Below are 22,238 nucleotides of genomic sequence, written 5' to 3'. Positions count from 1 at the left end.
ATATTCATAAGTGAAAGCGCTAACAACTTTCTCACTTTAGTTAGTAGGAAACAGTTTTGGTGGTTCCTATGTTTTCATAATTTCTCCCAGAGGAATAAAAGAAATTTTGTTTGAAAATTGAAAGTAGGCACGAATAAAGAACCATCAAAACTTAAATACCCCAAACTACGACAACAATAACAACAGAAAAAAACAAAGAAGTTGAGTATTATTCACTTAAGAGTAGCTACAACCTCTCCCTCAGTGAAGAAATTCACGGTTATATCTTATAAAGACAGTGCAAGGTGTGTATCTTTTAATTAAATGATCTTCAGACTTTAGTTTTGCATAATAATAACCCAAGAATTTTTAATAATGCAGATTTTGGATCTCCACCTTGAAGATTTTGATGCAAAACTAGTAGAGATGGTCCCCAACTTACACTGGTTCTACTTGTGATTTTTTTGCTTTACGGTGGTGTGAAAGTGCTATACATTCAATAGAAACCATATTTCTTATTTTGAATTCTGATCTTTTCTTGGGTTAGTGATATGAAGTATGATTTTTGTGATGCTGGGCAATGACAGCAAGATAATTTTGCCCAGTCATAGGCTAATGTAAGTGTTCTGAGCACATTTAAGATATGATTGACTAAGCTATAACATTCAGGAGGTTAGGTGTATTAAATGCATTTTTGACTTAACTATATGTTCAGCTTATGATAGGGTTACATCCCAATATACCCATTGGAAGTGGAGGAGAACTCGTATTTAAAATTGGGATCTAGTTCTATCCTCAAAAGGGGGTTTCCAATTTTTTTTAAATTGAGATATAACTCACATAACATACAAATTCACCCATTTAAAATGTACAATTTAAAGTTTTTTAGTACATTCACAGAGTTGTGCAACCATTATCACAATTTAATTTGAATTCTTTTATCACCTCAAAAGAATACCCATATCTGTTATTAGTTACTCCTTATTCATCCCTTCCCCCAGGCCCTGGCAATCACTGATCTGCTCTCTCTATATATGAATTTGCTTATTCTGGATAATTCATATAAATGGAATCAAGTGTCCTTTGTGTCTGGCTTCTTTCACTTAGCATAGTGTTTTCAAGGTTTATTGATCTTGTAGCATTACCGAATGATATCCTACTGTGTGGATGTAACATTTTGTTTATCCATTCATCAGTTGATTGACATTTGAGTTGTTTCCATTTCTTGATTATTATCCATAATGTTACTATGAACATTCATATTCAAGTTTCTGCATGGCCATCATTTCTAGGTGTTTTTTTTTTTTTTTTAACTAGAAAGCCTTATTACATTGAGGGAACATTTCTAGTCAAATACCCTTATAACTAGCTACTGGTGGGCTGTAAGAAAATAATAACTGAAGTGACCCATTTAAAGCATTGGTTAGTGACTGTTGAGTGTTAAAGTCTTTCAGAGAAACTTTGATAAAATATTTCACATTCTGTGGCAGCTGGAAAAGACAAAACAGAGACCAAAGAAAGAATGCAACTTTTTACTCTCATTAATATAAAAACAATATATAGAAATGAGTGACTGTAAGAAGTAAACCAGACCTCCATAAAGTGTCTTATCTCATCTGCCTTCTGACATAGCCAATAGCATAGTTTATTATAGCAGTTGTAAAGGAATAGTAAGAAAATTCAAATGTAGTTAACGTAACTAGTTCATCATCTTAGAAAAATATCAAAACGCTTAAGCAGAAATTGATGCTTTAGAATGAGAAAAGAACCTAAAAGTAAAGAAATAAGAGAAGAGAAGAAATGCTATTTTGTCCTTCCTTGCATTTCTGCAAATACAATGTGCAATTCACACACAGCCTTAGCTCCACTGTGATTTTTGTTCAACTCTGTACTTCAGCTCTTCCTTGTGTCATACATGGAGCTTATACACATCTCTCTGGGTCAAACTAGGCCTAGTTATCCAACCTTTCAAACGGTCCCTTAAATGCATGAATGGACTAAATATATGATGAGAGTCCAAATATCATTCACATAAATTTTAGTCCTAGAATGCTCTAATCACCAGAAACTTAGACTTTATCATTTATCTTATAATTTAAAAAATGATAAGTCTAATTTATTGGACTCTTGTTCAGCCAGGTTTCATAAATTGCCACAAAAGTCAACCATTTTTAATTCACTCTTTCTCCCAGCTTCCTTAAGTTATTGCAAGATAGCCAGCTAGATTAACTGTAAACAAACTCTGATTAAGTTGTCCAAAAATTGATTTTTAAAAATCCATCATTTTGAGTAATATTGACAAATCTTTAGGTTTTACTCACAAATCTAGTTTTATAGTTCTTTTACAAGCAAAAATAGGCTATGGAGATCTAAGTTTTTTTCTCAACTTATGAGAAATTAGTAATAAGGAATAAAATAACTTTGTTGATTTATCAATATAATAATCAGCAGCACAATACCAAAAGAGATTAAGACATGATCCTTGCCCAAAAGAACCAATACTCTTGCTGAGGAAAGACATATGCATAAAGGAATTTAAGAATACCATAATATATTATGGTATCTCTGACATAAGAATTCAGACACAAGAGAGATAAACATAGGCTTAAATGGTCAAAGATGACATCATGAATAAAGTAAGACTTAAAATGGGTCTGAAGTTTGGGGAGGATTTGATCAGAATAAGGGAAGAGTATTTCTGGAATAAGGAACAGTGTGAATAAAGATTGAGCTGAAAGGTTTAACGTAATGTGGAATGGAGGACACATGCTTAGAAACAAATGAGAAACAAAGTTACATAAATTGGCTAGCCAGATTATGGTGAGTCATGGAAATTAGGCAGACACCCAGAAGCTGTTTCTGCTGAAACTGGCAGAGTCTCACCAGATCTGGGTGTGTTCAGATGAATTTTATCCAGAGACCTGCCTGACTATTAAATAAGTAGAAACCAAGAGTGGGGACAGAGAGAATAGGGTGGGTAAGAAACTTGCAGGTATGGCCAAGTCAATTCAAATATTTACCAAGTACCTAGTAGTGTATTGCAGGCACTGGTTTTGATGCTTCAAAGGCTGTAAGGATGAACAAGTAAAAGTCCCTGGTCGTGTGGAGTTTTCAGTTCAGATATGCACATCACTATGATGCCAGGAAGAAAGTAATAAATATTTGAAGTATAAACGAGAAACGAAGGGAGAACAGAGTAAGCATTAATTCTACTAAGGTAAGAGAGAAAGTAACATTTTAATTCGCTTTTTAAAATATTAGGCTTCTAGTACTGATAGGGCACTACGTTCACTCAAGGTAGAGGAACCAACGGGGCCCATGGGATGAATTAGGATGTATTTAGGGAAAGTCAAGAAATTCAACAAGTCAGAAAAGTAGGATGTATAGAAGAACAGTAAGGAATTGTGTTAAAACTGAAAAAGTTGGTTAGAGCCAGAGAGAAGGAAAAAAGGCAGAAAGAGGAATTTGGACTTAGCAGGTGACTTATAGCTACTATAAGTTCTCAAAAGGAGAGCGAATTTGTGTTCTCATATTTATTAAGTGTACTGTATGAACAGCCTCAGGCTATGAGAGGTGTGTGTATGAATGATTAGTCTGGCAGCAGTATACAAAACAGATCTGAAAGTGGATGAGATTGAGGTCAGGAAGGTCAACTACGAAGAAGTTTATTATAGTAATCTATGGATAAAAAGATGAAGACAGAATAATAAAAGTGGGGGAAAGAGAGAAAAGAATCAATGTATGAGACACATTTCAAAGGAAATTGTATAATATTTGCTGGCTAATTATGGACATGGTATAAAGAAATGAGGAAGCTAGAGATGCTGGTGTATGAAGCCCCTGTGATTAGGAGACTCTTGGTATTAATTGGCAAATACAGAAATTATATTGCAAGAATTAACCGAATTGGAGTGGTTGAATGTCATGGTTTTTATTTGTAGTTCATTTGGGGTATCAGATGACCAGACCTCCATTGAATTTCCCAGATCAAAATGTGGATCTTGGAGATACTTGAAGCCATGAGATTAAATGAGTTTTTGGAGAATAAGGAAATGAAGGAAACAAATGTTTTTTGAATGCCTATTATGTTTTAGACAATGAATGTGAAGAAAAAAGACAGAAAGATGAAGAACAGAATCTTGGGGAAAAATTCAAAGTTAAAGGACAGAAAAGAGGTCAAACAAGAAGGAGTAGAAATTCTAAAAGATGGAGAAAGGTAATTCACACATCATGCTGTCTCTGAAAACAAAGAAAAATAATTTTAAGAAGACAGGGAAGGATCAAATAATTTGAGTACTCAGAAAGATTAAAAATGAGAATAAAAGCCTTGCATTTGGTGAGAATCCTTGGTGACATTTAGTTCAATTCCATCCCCAAAAAATATTTCTTGTGAATCTACTATGTACTTAGCACCAGAGGCCTGAAAACAACCTCATGGAGATTCTAGTCTAGAAGAAGAAAGACAAGTAAACTTTCAATTACAAGACTATTTGTTAAATTCAACATAGGGGATACATAGGGTAGTAAAGTAGCACATAAGGAGGGCCACCTAACCCACACATGAGGAGTCAGCAAGATTTTGCAGAGGGAATGATGTTTAAACTGGGACCTACAAGATGAGTTGGGGTAAGCTAAATGAGAGGCAGGGAGGTGATCCAAGCAGGAAACACCTGATGTGGCGATTCAGCAAGAAAATAAATTATGACCACTCAAGCAACTGAAAGAAGTCATGATCTGAGTGAATGATTTTGGAGAGAGATTGTTGAAGAAGTTAGCAGGGGCAAGCTAAGGAAGAACATTATAGAGCCATGTCAAAGACTTTGAATTTAATCCAAATTGGTATTGGGAAGCTACTGAAGGGTTTAAGCAGGAGAATGATATAATCAAGTTTGGGCTTAAGAAAGATCCCTCTGACTGCATGTGCACAGCAGAAAGATCAAGGTAGGTTGACCAATTATGAGGCTACTGTAGCAGTTTAGGAGAGAGATGATGGTGTTAGTAGAGATAGAGAGGAGTGGGTAGAGTCAATAAGTACTTAGGAGGTAGAATTGACAGTTCTTGATCATTGGTAATGGGAAGTCTGGGGAGAGAAAGTCAAGAATGACATAAAGATTTTTGGGTTGGACAACTGAGCAGATACTGATATAATAAACACTGGTTGATGAGTAGTTTTGAGAAGAGAATATAAGTTAGGTTTCCTACATGTCGATTTAGAGGTACAAACGAAACAAACTACTGGAGGTACATGGTAGGCAGGTGGCTAAATGTATTTCAAGTTCAGGATAGAAATTTATTTATTTATTTTTAATTGAAGAAATGATTTTAATTTTTTCCCTGTCTACCTCCTCCTTCCCCCCTTCTCTCTACCCTCTGATAACCACTACTCTATTGTCCATGTCCATGAGTCCCGATTTGTTTGTCTTGGCCATTCGTTGCTTTTAGGTTTATATACCACATGTGACTGATACCATGTGATTTTCAACTTTTTCTGTCGGGCTTATTTTGCTTAGCCTGATTAACTTGAAGTCTATGCATGTTGTGGTAAATGGCAGTATTTCATCTTTTCTCATGGCTGAGTAATATTCCATTATGTATATGTACCACAGCTTTTTTAGCCAATCATCTATCATAAGACACTTCGGTTGCTTCCTTGTCCTGGCCACTGGGAATAATGCTGCTATGAACATCAGTGTGCAAATATCTTGATGGATATGAGTTTTCAAGTCTTTGGGGTAAATACCCAGTAGAGGGATTGCTGGATCACATGATTGATCAATTCTTAGTTTTTTTAAGGAACCTCTATACTGTTTTCCATAGTGGCTATAGCAATTTGCAATCCCACCAGCAGTGTATGAGGGTTTCTTTTTCTCTGCATCCTCTCTAACCTTTGTTATTATTCATCCTGTTGATTATAGCCTTTCTAACAGATGTAAGATGGAATCGCATTATAGTTTTGATTTGCATTTCCCTAATAGCTAGCAATGTTGAGCATCTTTTTATATATTTGTTCACCATTTGTATATCCTCTAGGGAGAAGAGTCTGTTCAGACCCTCTGCCCATTTTGGGATGGATCAATTTTTTTGTTTTGTTTTGTTTTGTTTTTGAGTCATATAAGTCCATTGTATATTTTGGATATTAAGCCCTTATCGAAGGTGTTGCTTGGAAATATATTTTCCCATTCAGATGGCTGTATCTTTACCGTGTTGACGGTTTCTTTTGCTGACCAGAGGGTTTTAGTTTGGTGTAGTCCCATTATTTATTTTTGCTCTTGCTGTCCATGCCTTTGAGGTCAAATTCATAAAATCCTCTTTAAGTCCAAGGTCCTTGAGTTTAGTTCCTATGGTTTCTTCTATGCTTTTTTTTATTTTTCAGGTCTTATATTCATGTCTTTTATCCATTGTGAGTTGATTTGGGTGTGTGGTGATAAGCAACAGTCTAGTTTCATTCTTTTGCAGATGGCTTTCCAGTATTCCCAGCACCATTTATTGAAGAGGATTTCCTTTCTCCACCATATGTTTTTGGCTTTTTCTGTCAAAAATTATATGCCCATATAAATATGAGTTTATATCTGGACTCTCGATTCTGTTCCACTGCTTTGTGTGTCTGTTTTGTTGCCAGTACCATGCCGTTTTTATTACTGTCATTTTGTAGTATAATTTGAATTTGGGCAGAGTGATGCCTCCAGCCTCATTCTTTTTTCTCAAGATGGCTTTGGTGAATCGGAGTCTTTTCTGCTTCTATACAAATTTGATGATTTTTGTTCTATTTCCATCAAAAATGCCAATCTGTTTTTGATGGGGGGTTGCATTAAATCTGTACAATGCTTTAGGTAACATAGTCATTTAACTATGTTGATTCTTCCAATGGAATAACTTTCCATTTCTTTGTATCCTCTTAGATTTCTTTAGACATTCATAATGGGAACCACACACCAAAGAATCAGAACTGAAGTATATAATATAACACAAGAAAAACCAGAGGGAAAATACAGAGACCAACCAAAATAAAGAAAACAGAAACACAAGGACAAGGAAGCAATGGAAACACCGAGCTACCAGAAAGCAAAAGATAAAATGGCTATCAGAAGACCTCATATTTCAATAATCACCTTAAATGTAAATGGACTGAACTCACCAATAAAAGGGCACAGAGTTGCAGAATGGATAAAAACACAAAACCCATCCATATGCTGCCTCCAGGAGACATATTACAGATCCAAAGACAAATATAGACTCAAAGTGAAAAGGTGGAAAATGATATTTCAAGCAAATGGCATTCAGAGAAAAACAGGAGTAGCGGTACTAATATCAGATGAAACAGACAACAAAATAAAAAAAGAAAAGAAAGATACTGAGGGACACTTCATAATGATAAAGAAAATTGTGAACCAAGAGGACATAACACTTATTAATATCTATGCTCTCAATCAGGGAGCCCTGAAATATATAAACTGATTACTAATAGAACTAAAGGGAGAAACAGATCAATATACTATCATAGTAGGGGACCTAAATACCCCACTGTTGAATATGGACAGATATCCAAACAGAAAATCAATAACGAAATCACATCTTTAAGTGAAACATTAGAGCAACTGGACATAATTGACATTTACAGAGCTTTCCATCCCAAAACAGCTGCTTATACATTATCTCTATTACAAATTCTTCTCCAGTGCACATGAAACATTCTCAAGAATTGACCACATACTGGGACACAGAGATAGCCTCAACAAAAATAAGAAGGCTGAAATCATACCAACCATATTCTCTGATCATAATGCTTTGAAAGTAGAGATCAATTGCAAAAAGAAAGCAGAAAGGACCACAAATACGTGGAGATTAAACAACATGCTACTGAAGAATTATTGGGTCACAGAATAAATAAAAAGAGAGATTAAAAGATACATAGAAACGAATGATAATGATAGTACAACATATCAAAACTTTTGGGACATGGCAAAAGCAGTCATAAGTGGAAATTTCATATCATTACAGGCCTATCTCCAAAAACAAGAACGAGCCCAAATAAACCACCTAATGTGCCATCTTGAAAATTAGAAAAGGAAGAACAAATGAAGCCAAAAGTCAGCAAAAAGAAAGAAATAATCAAAATTAGAGCAAAAATAAATGAAATTGAAAACAAAACAAGAAAAAAAACAATAGAAAAAATAAATACGACAAGAAGCTGGTGCTTTGAGAAGGTTGATAAAACTGACAAACCTCTGACTAGACTCACTAGAGAAAAAAAGGACACAAATAAACAAAATAAGGGATGAAAGAGGGGAAATTACAACCGACACTGCAGAAGTACAAAAGATCATACAAGAAGACTATGAAAAAGTATATAACACCAAATTTAATAACCTAGAAGAAAGTGACCAGTACTTAGAAAAATACAACCTTCCTAGACTGAATCAAGAAGAATTGGAAAATATAAGTAGGCTGATCAGCAGTATGGAAATTGAAACAATCATCAAAAACGTACCAAAAAATAAAGGTCCAGGACCAGATGGCTTCACTATTGAAGTCTACCAAAGATTCAAAGAAGATTTAATACCTATTCTCAAGCTCTTCCAAAAAATCTAAGAGGAGACAGTACCTCCTAACTCATTTTATGAGGCCAATATTACTCTGATACCAAAACTTCATAAAGATAACACACAAAAGAAGAAAACTATAGACCAATATCTCTCATGAACACAGATGCAAAAATCCTAAATAAGATACTAGCGAACTGAATACAGCAACATATTAAAAAGGTTATACACCATGATCAAGTGAGCTTCATCCCAGAGGCGCAAGGGTGGTTCAACACAGGCAACTCGATTAATGTGATACAATACATAAGCAAATTAAAAAATAAAAATCATATGATCATATCAATAGATACAGAAAAGCCTTCAACAAGATACAGCATCCATTTATGATGAGAACACTTAACAAAATCAGTATAGAAGAAAAATATCTTAACATAATAAAGGCCATCTATGACAAATCCTCAGCCAACTTTATACTTAATGATGAAAAACTAAAAACCTTCTCAATAAGATCAGAAACAAGGCAAGGCTGTCCTCTATCACCACTGTTATTCAATATAACATTGGAGGTCCTAGCAAGTGAAATTGGACAAGAGTAAGATACAAAAGGCATCAAAATAGGAAAAGAAGAAGTCAAACTGTCACTATTTGCAAATGACATGATTCTCTATACAGAAAACCCTAAAGCCTCCACAAGAACACTACTAGAAACAATAAGCAAACACAGTAAAGTCTCTGGATACAAAATCAACATTCAAAAATTCATACTTTAATAACAAAGTGTCAGAAAAAGAAGTGGAAAATAAATTCCTTTTGCAATTGCAACAAAAATAAAATAAAATATATAGTAATAAATTTAAAGAAACATGTGAAGGACCTATATAATGAAAACTACAAGATCCTAAAAAAAGAAATCAATGAAAATACAAAGAAATGGAAAGATATTCCATGTTCTTGGATTGGAAGAATCAACATAGTTAAAATGACCATATTACCTAAAGCATTATACAGATTTAATACAATCCTCAACAAAACCTCATTGGCATTTTTGACAGAAATAGAACAAAAAATCATCACGTTTCTATTGAAGTACAAAAGACCCTGATTTGCCAAAGCCATCCTGAGAAAAAAGAATGAGGCTGGAGGCATCACTCTGCCTGAATTCAAATTATACTACAATGTGACAGTAATCAAAACGGCGTGGTATTGGCAGTAAAACAGACACACTGACCAGTGGAACAGAATTGAGAATCCAGATGTAAACCCATATTTATATGGGCAAATAATTTTCGACAAAAAAAGCCAAAAACATACAGTGGAGAAAGGAAAGCCTCTTCAATAAATGGTGCTGGGAATATTGGTAAGCCACTTGCAAAAGAATGAAACTAGACTGTTGTCTATCACCACACACCAAAATTAACTCACAATGGATTAAGGACCTAAATTTAAGACCTGAAACAATAAAATGCGTAGAAGAAAATATAGGAACTAAACCGAAGGACCTTGGACTTAAAGAGGATTTTATGAATTTGACCTCAAAAGCAAAGGAAGTAAAAGCTAAAAAAATGAATGGGACTACATCAAACTAAACACTTTCTGCTCAGCAAAAGAAACCGTCGACAAGGTAAAGAGACAGCCATCTGAATGGGAAAATACATTTGCAAGCAACACCTCCAATAAGGGCCTAATGTTCAAAATATACAAAGAACTCATATGACTGAATAAGAACAACAACAACAACAACAACAACAAAACAAAACAATTGATCCAATCCCAAAATGGACAGAGGAACTTCTCCCTAGAGGACATACAAATGGCCAACAAATATATAAAAAGATGCTCAGCATTGTTAGCTATTAGAGAAATGGAAATCAAAACCACAATGAGATACCATCTCACACGTTTTAGAATAGCTATAATCAGCAGAACAAGTAATAACAAATGTTGGAGAGGATGCGGAGTAAAAGAGCCCTCATACACTGCTGGCGGGACTCCAAATTGGTACAGTCATTATGGAAAACAGTATGGAGTTTCCTCAGAAAACTAAGAATTGGTCTACCATATGATCCAGCAATCTCTCTACTGGGTATTTACCCCAAAGTCTTGAAAACCCATATCCAAAAAGATATTTGCACACCAATGTTCATAGCAGCATTATTCACAGTGGCCAGGACGTGGAAGCAACCGAAGTGTCCTGTGATAGATAATTGGCTAAAGAAGCAGTGGTCCATATATACAATGGAATGTTACTCAGCCATGAGAAGAGATGAAATACTGCCATTTGTCACAACATGGATGGACCTCGAGATAATCATGCTAAGCGAAACAGCCAGACAGAAAACGTTGAATTTCACATGATATCACTTATATGTTGGATATAAACCCCAAAGCAACAAATGAACAGGAGAAACAAATTCAGACTCATGGACATGGTCTATCGACTAGTGGTTACACGAGGGTAGGAGGTGGTGAAGGAGGGGAGATGTAGATGGGGTGAAGAGGCTCAAATATAGGAGGCAGGAGAGGATGAAGTGGATAAAGAGGATCAAATATATGGTACCTGAAGGAAACAGGATTTGGGTGGTAAACACACAATAGAATGTACTGATGTCAAATTATATTGTACACCTAAGAATTATATAATTGTATTAACCAATGTTACCCCAAGAAATTTAATTTAAAAATTAAAAAAAAAATTTTTAAATCATAGTGTAATCTATTAGATAAGAAAACATGGCCCATGCATATGCTATCTATAAGAGATACAATTCAGATCAAATGATACATACAGACTTAAAATTAAGAGATGGAAAAAGATATTTGACACAAATGAAAATGAAAAATAAAAGTTAGGTAGTAATACTTATATCAGAAAATATAGGCTTTAAAACAAAGGCTATACTAAGAGACAAAGAAGGACATTACACAATAATAAAGGGATCAATACATCAAGAGGACATAACCCTAGTAAACATGTATGCACCCAACATAGCAGCACCTACATACATATAACAATTCTTGACTGACATAAAAGAAGGGATCAACAGTAATAGGGGACTTTAACACTTCATTGATAACAATGGACACATCATTCAGATAAAAAATTAACAAGGGATCTGGCTTTAATGATACACTAAACCAGATGAATTTAAAAGATTTTTTTCAGAGCATTTCACCCCAAAGCAGCAGAATATACATTTTTCTCAAGTGCACATGGAATATTTTCCAGGATATACTACATGTTAGGCCACAAAACAAGTATCAATAAATGTAAGCAGATTGAAATCATATCAACCGTTTTCTCTGATCACAGTGGCATGAAACTAGAAATCAACTACAAGAAAAAAACTGGAAAGTACACAAACAGATTAAGGCTAAATGAAACAGTACTAAACAATGAAAAGGTTAACAATGAGAGCAAAGAAGAAATCAAAAGATACCTAGAGACAAGTGAAAATGAAAACACAATGACTCAAAATCTATGGGACACAGTGAAAGCAGTCTTAAGAGGGAAATTCATAGCAATACAGGCCTACCTCAAGAATCAAGAAAAAGCTCAAATAAACAATCTTACCTTACACTTAGAAGAACTAGAAAAACAATAGCGAACAACTCCAAATGAGTAGAAGGAAGGACATAATAAATATCAGAGCATAGAGTCTAGTAAAAGAGTACAAAAGATTAATGAAATCAAGAGGTGGTTCTTTGAAAGAATAAATAAAATTAATAAATCTTTAACTAGACTCATCAAAAACAGAGAGAGGATTCAAATTCAAAAACTCAGAAATGAAAATGAAAAATTATCTATGGACTCCACAGAAATACAAAGGAGCATAAGAAATTACTGTGAGCAACTAATTATATGCCAACAAATTGGACAATCTGGAAGAAATGGATACATTTCTAGAAACATACAATCTCCCAAGGCTCAGTCAAGAAGAAACAGGAAATCTGGACTGATTACCACCAACAAAATCAAATCAATAATCAAAACCTCTCAAAAAACAAAAGTCCTGGACCGTATGGCTTTATAGGTGAATTTTACCAAACATTTAAAGAATTAATGCCTATTCTTCTCAAATTCTTCCAAAATATTCAAGAAGAAGGAAAGCTCCCTAAATCCTTTTATGAGGCCATCATTACCTTGATTTGAAAATCAGGTAAAGACATTACAAAAAAAGAAAACTATAGGCCGATATACTTTGTGAACATTGATGCAAAAATCCTCAACAAAATATTAGCAAACTGAATTCAGCAATACATTAAAAATATCATACACCATATCAAGTTGGGTTTATTCCTGGGATGCAAAGTTGGTACAATATTCTCAAATCAATTAATGTGATACATCACATTAACTAATTGAAAGATAAAAATTATATAATGATATCAACAGACACAGAAAAAGCATTTGACGAAATTCAGCAACCATTTATGATAAAAACTCTCAGCAAGGTGGGAATAGAGGGAACATACCTCAACATAATAAAGGCCATTTATGACAAAGCTACAGCTAACATCATACTCAATGGAGAAAGGCTAAAAATGTTTTCCTTAAGATCAGGAACAAGATAAGGATGTCCACTTTCACCACTTCTGTTCAACATTTCATTGGACATCCTAACTATAATAATCAGACAAGAAAGAGAAATAAAAGTTACCTAAATTAGAAATGAAGAAGTAAAACTGTCATGATTTGCAGATGACATGATATTATATAGAGAGAACCCTAAAGATTCACTAATAGGCTTTGATTCAACCATTTGAAAAATGCTTATTTACTGTTAAAGTGTGTCTGTCCCATAGATAAAGACTACATGAGGATGAGAATTGAAAATTACAAAATATTACTGTGGGAAGGCCCAGTACCTGAAGTAGAGGTGCTTTAATAGTGAGTTATTACCTGAATAACTGAGTCGAAAAGAACTTTGGGCCCAGGAGAATTACGCACTTGGCGTTGAGAGAGCCAAGAGGTAGAGGAAGAGGATTGATACCGCATGAGAATATAAGAGAGGAGCAACCAAATGTCTTACATACATCACAAGTGTGATTAAAAGGTTAGACTTGGATATGAAGTTGGGGCACAAACACAATATAAAAGATTCAGTTGCTTTTCCAGGGGAGTTTGTATGGCCAATTATTCCTAGGTGGCCAATATGAGAGTTTAAAACTAGATTTGTATTCACCTCACATTCTACCTCTTCAATAATATGAGTGAGTAGAACTGGGATGAAAAAGGAGGGCTCCAAGATATTCATTCCTTGAAGCAAACTGAGTTCATATTGATTTTCTGAATTATAAGATACGGCAAGAAACAGTTTCCTACTCTTTGCCTTTCAGATTCTGTAAGGTATAAGTAGTGATTGGAGCCACAAATTATTCTTAACAACTTCCAGATGACGGTACTGTGATGGTCACTCTGCCTTATAAAGCCATCCCCAGACTACCTTCCTCAACATTTGTCAAGGTGCTTGAAATCCTGCCATGGAAAAACATTTCTTCAAGTATTGAAAACTGGCTGGCATTAAAGGAGTTATTGTTAACTGAGATAGACAACAACTTAGGCTAGGAATGCCTAGCCGGAAAACAATATCCCGGCTTTATTTTCTAGATTTCTAAGATGTTGCCTCAGCCATGCCCCATTATTTTTCCCTTTCTAGGTTCTCATTTCCCTTCTTCTATGTCTCCTTCCCTTTTCTCTCTCTGTTTCTCTCTCTCTGTCTCTTTCTCTGGCTATCTCTGTCTCTCTCTCTCTCTCTCTGTCTCACACATGCACACACACACACACACACACACACACACACACACACACACGCAACTTGGAACCCATGGTTTAAATCTTATCAGCCAAAACCTTGTTAGTGATTACTTGGCACCTAGCTGAGAGCAGATAAGTTTTAGGGAGGAGGGGGCAGATACTATGAAAGAAAAACTAGGAGATAGAACTGAATAACATTGACGGTATCCTGGGCCATTGATTTTTCCAATAGAAGAGACAGGAATCAAGGAGTCAAGCATTACATATACTAAAGATCAAGCAGTCATCCATGTATATAACCCTTGGTTTCAAGAGCAAAGTTGGTTAATTAAATTCTGTGTGTGTTTGTGTGGGGGGTGCATTGGGGCTGGGAGTGGGAAAGTAGTCATATGAAGTGTCTCATGTAATTAAGCTGTTCCATTCCTCTTATACCATAGAGCAATAATCAGATCTCATGAATACTACTGCATTGTCTGTGCTATTAAATTAAAGGAAAATTCCACTTTTATCATCTCTGAATGATAAAGCTCAACATTCCTAAAACAGCTTAAAGCACCAAAAGTTTAAATCATTCTTAAATTCATAAAACATAAAATTGGAAATACATATAGCATCATTTGAGCATTTTGATGGATTTGCATCTATGCAAGATATAATTAAGAAAGATTTAAAAAAACAAAACTTGAACCTTTTTAAAGGGAATCTTACTGATAATATGAGAACAGGTATATCATAAATTATGGTGTTTCTTTAACATAGAACAGAAAAAATACGGAATCCAAGTAAACAGTGATCATTTTGGAATATTAGTAGTTTTAAGAAATGTAAATTAATAGTATAAACATTTTTGGTGCTAAAACAAGAAACAGGGGGAGGGTCAAAGTCATATATACTCTCAAATTAATTTGGTTTCATTGGTTTTATCCAGAATGTTGGTTAGTAAGCGAGCTGAGAGTGAGGATTTAGAGAAAAAATGTGCTGTGTCTATAAAGAGTAAAATGCTGAGTGGGTATGATTCAAAACTCGCCACAGGCCAGGAAAAAGATTTTGCAAATCTCTGGCCCCTATTGCTCACATATGGCCTAGACTGTGTGTAAGCCTTATATTCAATAGCTGCATTTGGTTTTCAAAAAATGGGGTCATTTTCTCAGCCTACGCTTCTTATTAAGTTCCAAACACTTCCCTAGGATGTGAAACCTTCCCTCTCTCACCACTTCTAGTAAATCCTGTTCATTCAGACGATACTGAAAAGGGCTGCTTTTTGGTGCTCAGACAGGATGTTCCATTGACATCTCTTGCTGGGACAGCCCATAAGCATTCATCTGTTGGTGTCCCATACAAGTGTCAACTGTTTCTACTTGGGCTGAATTAAATGTTTTATATAAAAACCGTGTGATGTTTTCAGCATTCAGTCAAAAAGAATTTATTGAATATATAGTCTGTGCAAGGTACTGGGCTAAGCCTTGGAAAGGAAGTGGGGAGAAGGGAAAAGGAGAGGCTAGAGGAAGTGTTGGAGAGATAAAAAGATGAACAAACTGTAGTATATGCCTTCCATAATAATTGCCAGTATTTATTATATAGGTACTCTATGCCACCCTTTTCATAGATGAAGAAACTGAGACTCAAGAGAGTTAAGCCGAAGTCACACAGGTAATGATGGGATCAAGGTTTGAGTCTGATTTATTTGACTCCAAAGCAAGAATGTGTAACCACTCTGCTCTAGTGCCTACAAGCACATAGTGTCTGGTATGAAGAAGAAATACACATAATAGTCTCTAATAAAAGGCACAATAAGACAAGTGCTACAAAAGATATAAGCAAACTGCTTTGGGAGTACACATTCAGGAGCAATTAGTTTCTGAGAAGATGGTATTCAGGGGGCAAAAATAGAACTGGGCCTTAAATGAAAAGTAGGATTTTGATAGGTGAAGATGAGGAAAAGAGTATTTCAGGTAAAGGAGTTAAATCAAAATGCCAAGTATAGTGTAACTGGAACATTATATGCATCATAGAGTAAGGGGGCCACAGTTAAAACTATAAAGATTGGCATCCCAATGTCATGTGCATTAAACACCAAGTTAAGAAGTCAGGACTTTATTCTTTCCATAATAAGCAATGGAAAGTCAATATGGTTTTTGCACAGTCAATGATGTGATCAGATGTATGATTTGAAAAGAGTTATAGTGGCAGCTTCAATAATAGAATGGATATCAGATAGATTAGAGGCTAAAGAACAGTTGTGTGACTAGAGATATTATCTAGGTGAGGGATGGATAAGATCCTGAACCTGGGTGTTTTCAAGGGGAATTGAGTAGAAGCAACTACCCCAAAACTCAGCTGGAAATCACCAGAATCAGTAACTGAACTGAGTATCAGGAAAACAGATAATTTCAAGAGTATACCAACATTTCTATCCTGATTGATTAGGTAGTTTATTGCACCCCTGACTAAAACAGATGACACAGGACAAAAAGTAAATTGGAGGGGCAAGCATAAATTAGGTGATTCATATGTGGATATAGAGCAGGCAGTTGTTAGTCGTATCTGAAGCCCAGAGAAAAGGCAGGAACATGGATTTGAGAGTTACCCAGAGAGAGAATATAGTCTAAATAGTCTAAATAGAGGATAGACTACCCAGGGAGAATATTATTAGCTAAGAGAACAATTTCTGTTTCTGGCAATAAGGTGTGTAGAGAAACACCTCCCGGTAAAGAATGCCTAAAAAGTTGGATGAACTATACATTTTAATTTTTTTTATATTAGTTTCAGGTATATAGTACCATGGTTAGACATTTATATAATTTATATAATTTATGAAGAGAACACCCCGATTACACTAGTACCCATTTGACACTACACACAACCATTACAATAATATTGATTACATACTCTATGGTATACTCTAAAGCCCTGTGACTGTTTTGTAATTACTAATTTGTTCCTTTTCATCCCTTCACCTTTTTCACTCAGCCCTGAAACTTCCTTCTCCTCTGGCAAACACCAGTTTGTTCTGTATCCGTGAATGTTTCCATTTAATTTGTTCCTTTTGTTCCTTAGATTCTGTATGTAAGTGAAATCATATCATATTTATACTTTATCTGTTTGACATTTCACTCAGCATAATATCCTCTAGGTACATCCATGTCATTCCAAATGCTAAGATTTCATTTTTAATGGCTGAGTGTATAGATGTACCATAACTTCCTTAATCATCTATTGATGTCCACTTAGGTTGCTTCCATATCTTGGCTATTGTGAATAGCGCTTCCATGAACATAGGAGTGCACAGACCTTTATGAACTAGTGTTTTGGTATTCTTTGGATAAATACTGGGTCAAAAAGTAGTTCTATTTTTAATTTTTTGAGTAACCACCAAACTGTTTTCCATAGTGGCTACACCAATTTGCAATTTCACAAGCAGTATATGAGGGTTCCCTTTTTACCATACCCTCACCAACATTTGTCAGTTTTTTTTTATTGATGACAGCAAAACTGACAAGTGTGAGATGATATCTCATTGTGGTTTTAATTAGCATTTCTCTAATGATTCTCTAATCATTAGAGAAATGCTAATTAAAACCACAATGAGATATCATCTTTTCATACATCTATTGTCCATCTGTATGTCCTCCTTAGAGAAATAGCTATTCAGGTCTTCTGTCCATTTTTTAAATTTAATTGTTTCATTTGTTTTTGAGTTGTATGAGTTCTTTATAAATTTTGGAAGTTAACTATTTTTCAGATGTATTGTAGACAAATATCTTCTCCCATTCAGTAGGTAGATTTTGGTTTTGTTGATGGTTTCCTTTGTCGTGCAAAAATTTTTTCATTTGATGTACCCTTATTTGTTTATTTTTTCTTGTTTACCTTGCCTAAGGAGAAATATCACAAAAAAAATTACTAGTAGCAATATCAGAGAATTTACTGCATATATTTCTTATAGAAGTTCTATGGTTTTAGGGTCTTACCTTTATGTCTTTAATCCGTTTTGGGTTTATTCCTGTGTATGGTGTAAGAAGGTGGTCTAGTCTCATTCTCTCTCTCTTTTTTTTTTTTTTTTGCATGATTCTGTCCAGTCTTTCCAACACCATTTATTGAAGAGACTGTCTTTACCCATTGTTTATTCTTGCCTCCTTTGTTATAGATTAATTGACCATATAGCCATAGGTTTATTTCTGGACTTGTTATTCTGTTCCATTGATCTATGTATCTGTTTTTATGCCAGTATCATGCTGCTTTGATGACCATAGCCTTGTAGTATAGTTTGAGATGAGGTAACGTGGTACCATCAACATTGTTCTCCTTTCCCAAAATTTCCGTTGCTCTTTTGGATCCTTAGGCTTCCACATAAATTTTGGGATTATTGGATTTCCAAGGAAACATGGTAGAGTGAGAGACATCCTCAGATCTCTCCCGCTGAAACACCAATAAGCTAAACATCTAAAACTCAACAAACACCCAAACGGCACACAAGCACGTCTGAGCATGGGATCTGCGCATAAGAGCTACCACAGGTCAGAACCCCGGGTGTTGGGCAGTGGTCTGAGAGAAATAAAGAAGTTGCCTCTTGCAGCTGTTGGAGCTCCCTGCAGGAGGAGGGGGAAGGGAGAAGGTGCGGCGACTACCCTGATCAGCCTGCCTGGAAGTGCTCCAACTTCAAGCATGCAGCAGCAGGGCCCAGTCATCAGGGCAGAAAGCAGAGAAGCTGGACGGAACCGCAGAAAAACAATAGTTGATTTTTACCGGTCCTGGTTGCAAAACTGAAGCTGAGCCGCAGCCCCCAACTCCTAACACAAAGGGACACTCGCCTCATATACTACAAGACCGATTCATGCGGAGCCCCAGGGGAATCAGAGCCAATGCTATTGAAACTGTTGCTAACAATGACAGGGACTGAAACTGAGAGTAACAAAGATGATTAAATATCTACAAGAAAATAAAAAAGACATTTAGGCTTTATATAAAGCAGGGATCTAAGAGACTTAGACGTCACCTACTGGAAGCCAAAAGAAAAGCACCTTCTTTGCAACAGGCTAAACAGAGACCTTTATATAATATTCTTTCTGGAAAAACAGCAGAATGCATTTCCATTAATGCCCAGGGGGAGGAACAGTCCATTAAACACAATGAACAACCATGGTGACAAGCCATCTAAAAAGAAAGAGAAAAATCTCCAGAAAATAAGTTGACAGACATAGAAATATGCAACTTAAATGACAGAGAATTCAGAATGATACTTTTGAAAAAATTAAATAAGATCCAAAACAAATCATATCAACAATTTCAGAAATTGAAAAAGCAACTAGATGAGGAGAATGAGTTACCTAGCAAGGAGATTGAAACCCTCAAAAGAAACCAAATAGAGCTTCTAGAGATGAAGAACACACAGCAAGAGTTGAATTATGAAATAGCAAGCTTGGAAAATAGAGATGAACAAATGGAGGAAAGGATTGGTGATATCAAAGACAGAAATCTAGAAATAAATCAGAAGGAAGAAGAGAGAAACCGAAGAATAAAATATAATGAAAGAAAAATATAATGAAAGAGAAATACAAGAAATAGCTGATACACACTGGAGAAGAAACATAAGAACAATGGGCATTACGGAAGGTGAGGAAAAGGAACAGGGGCTAGAAAGCATTTTCAGACACATAGTGGACAAGAATTTCCCAAATCTAGGAATGAGCTGCAGCTTGGAATTCAAAAAGTCAACAGAATATCCAATTATCTCAACCCAAAAAGGCTTTCACCAAGACACATTGTATTAAAATTATCAAAAATGAATGACAAAGACAGAATTCTCAAGGCAGCCAGGGTAACATATAAAGAAAAATCCAATAGATTATCATCAGACTTCTCAGCCCAAACCATACAAGCCAGAAAGGAATGGAATAAAATATTTCAACTATCAAGTGAAAGGAACTACCGGCATAGAATAATGTATCCAGCTAAGTTCTCCTTTCAATATAAAGGAAAAGTTAAGACCTTTCCAGACATACAAAAGTTGAGAGAATTCTCCACTATGACACCTGCACTATAGAAAATACTAAAAGGTTTCAGCTCATCTAAAACAAAATAACAAAACAAAAAAAAATATGTAATTAGGAGTAAAGTGATTATCAGGCAAATAGAGACAGAAGAGTCCAACCCTTAGTAATAACAGGGCATTATAAGCTTAAATAATAAGAAGAGAATTACTATAGCAAGATAAAAATGAATGTTCAACATAAATAGAGACAAATTGAGTTAACAATGATGGAAAAGGGGAGGATTCCAAGATCCCAATTCACAAAGGAGAAAGGAGATGAGCAACATGCAGAAGAAAATGGATGACTGTATGTATATATGTATATAATTATTCTTTACATATTCATAATGGTAACCACACACCAAAGATTCAGAACTGAAGTATATAACATAAAACAAGAAGGATCAGAGGCAAAATCCACAAAAAACAACCAAAATAAAGAAAACAGAAACACAAGGACAAGGAAGCAATGGAAACACCGAACTACCAGAAAGCAAAAAAATAAAATGGCTATAAGAAGCCTCATATTTCAATAATCACCCTAAATGTAAATGGACTGAACTCACCAATAAAAAGGCACAGAGTAGCAGAATGGATCAAAAAACTAAACCACACTATATGCGGCCTCCAGGAGACACATCTCAGCTCCAAAGACAAATATAGACTCAAAGTGAGAGGGTGGAAAATGTTATTTCAAGGAAATGGCATTCAGAGAAAGTGGGAGTAGCGGTACTAATTTCAGACAAAGCCCTCAAAAAGAACCAAACGGAACTTCCCGAGATGAAGAACACACACTGCAAGAGTTGAAAAATGAAATAGCAACCTTGGAGAAAAGAAATGAACAAATGGAGGAAAGGATCGGTGATATCGAAGACAGAAATCTAGAAATAAATCAGAAGGAAGAAGAGAGAAACCAAAGAATAAAATATGATGAAAGAGAAAAACAAGAAATAGCTGATACACACAGGAGAGGAAACATAGGAATAATGGGCATTACAGAAGGTGAGGAAAAGAAACAGGGGCTAGAAAGCATTTTCGGACAAATAGTGGACAATAATTTCCCAAATCTAAGAAATGAACTGCAGCTTGGAATTCAAGAACTTAACAGAATACCCAATTATCTCAACCCAAAAAGGCCTTCGCCAAGACACATCGTATTAAAGTTATCAAAAAATCAATGATAAAGACAGAATTCTTAAGGCAGCCAGGGAAAAAAAGATGGTAACATATAAAGGAAAACTCATTAGATTATCATCAGACTTCTCAGTGAAAACCATACAAGCCAGAAAGGAACGGAATCAAATATTTAAACCATCAAGTGAAAAGAACTACCAGCCTAGAATAATGTATCCAGCTAAGCTCTCTTTTAAATATTAAGGAGAAATTAAGATCTTTCAAGACATACAAAAATGGAGGGAATTCTCCACTGTGAGACCTGTACTACAAGAAGTACTGAAAGGTGTCAGCTCATCTAAAACAAAATAACAAAACAAAACAAAAATTACATAATTAGGAGTACAGTGACTATCAGGCAAATAGAAGCAGAGGAATGCAATCCTTACTAAGAACGGGGCATTATAAGCTTAAATAATAAAAAGAGAATTGCTATAGCAAGATAGTAATGAATATTCAGCATATATAGGGACAAATTGAGATAACAATGACTGAAAAGGGGAGGATTCCGAGATCCAAATTCCCAAAGGGGAAAGGAGATAAGGCACACATAAGAAGAAAATGGAAGACTGTATATATATATATAACTATACTTTTCACATTCATGTGGTAACCACACATCAAAGATTCAGAACTGAAGTATATAACATAACACAAGAAAAACCAGAGGGAAAACCCACAAAATCCAACCAAAATAAAGAAAACAGAAGCATAAGGACAAGGAAGCAATGGAAACACCGAGCTACCAGAAAATAAAAGA

The sequence above is a fragment of the Pteropus vampyrus genome, unplaced genomic scaffold, assembly GCF_000151845.1.
Source record: "Pteropus vampyrus isolate Shadow unplaced genomic scaffold, Pvam_2.0 Scaffold894, whole genome shotgun sequence".
Taxonomy (NCBI): Eukaryota; Metazoa; Chordata; class Mammalia; order Chiroptera; family Pteropodidae; genus Pteropus; species Pteropus vampyrus.
The sequence above is the reverse complement of the archived record's forward strand: the minus strand, read 5'-3'. Positions refer to the sequence as shown.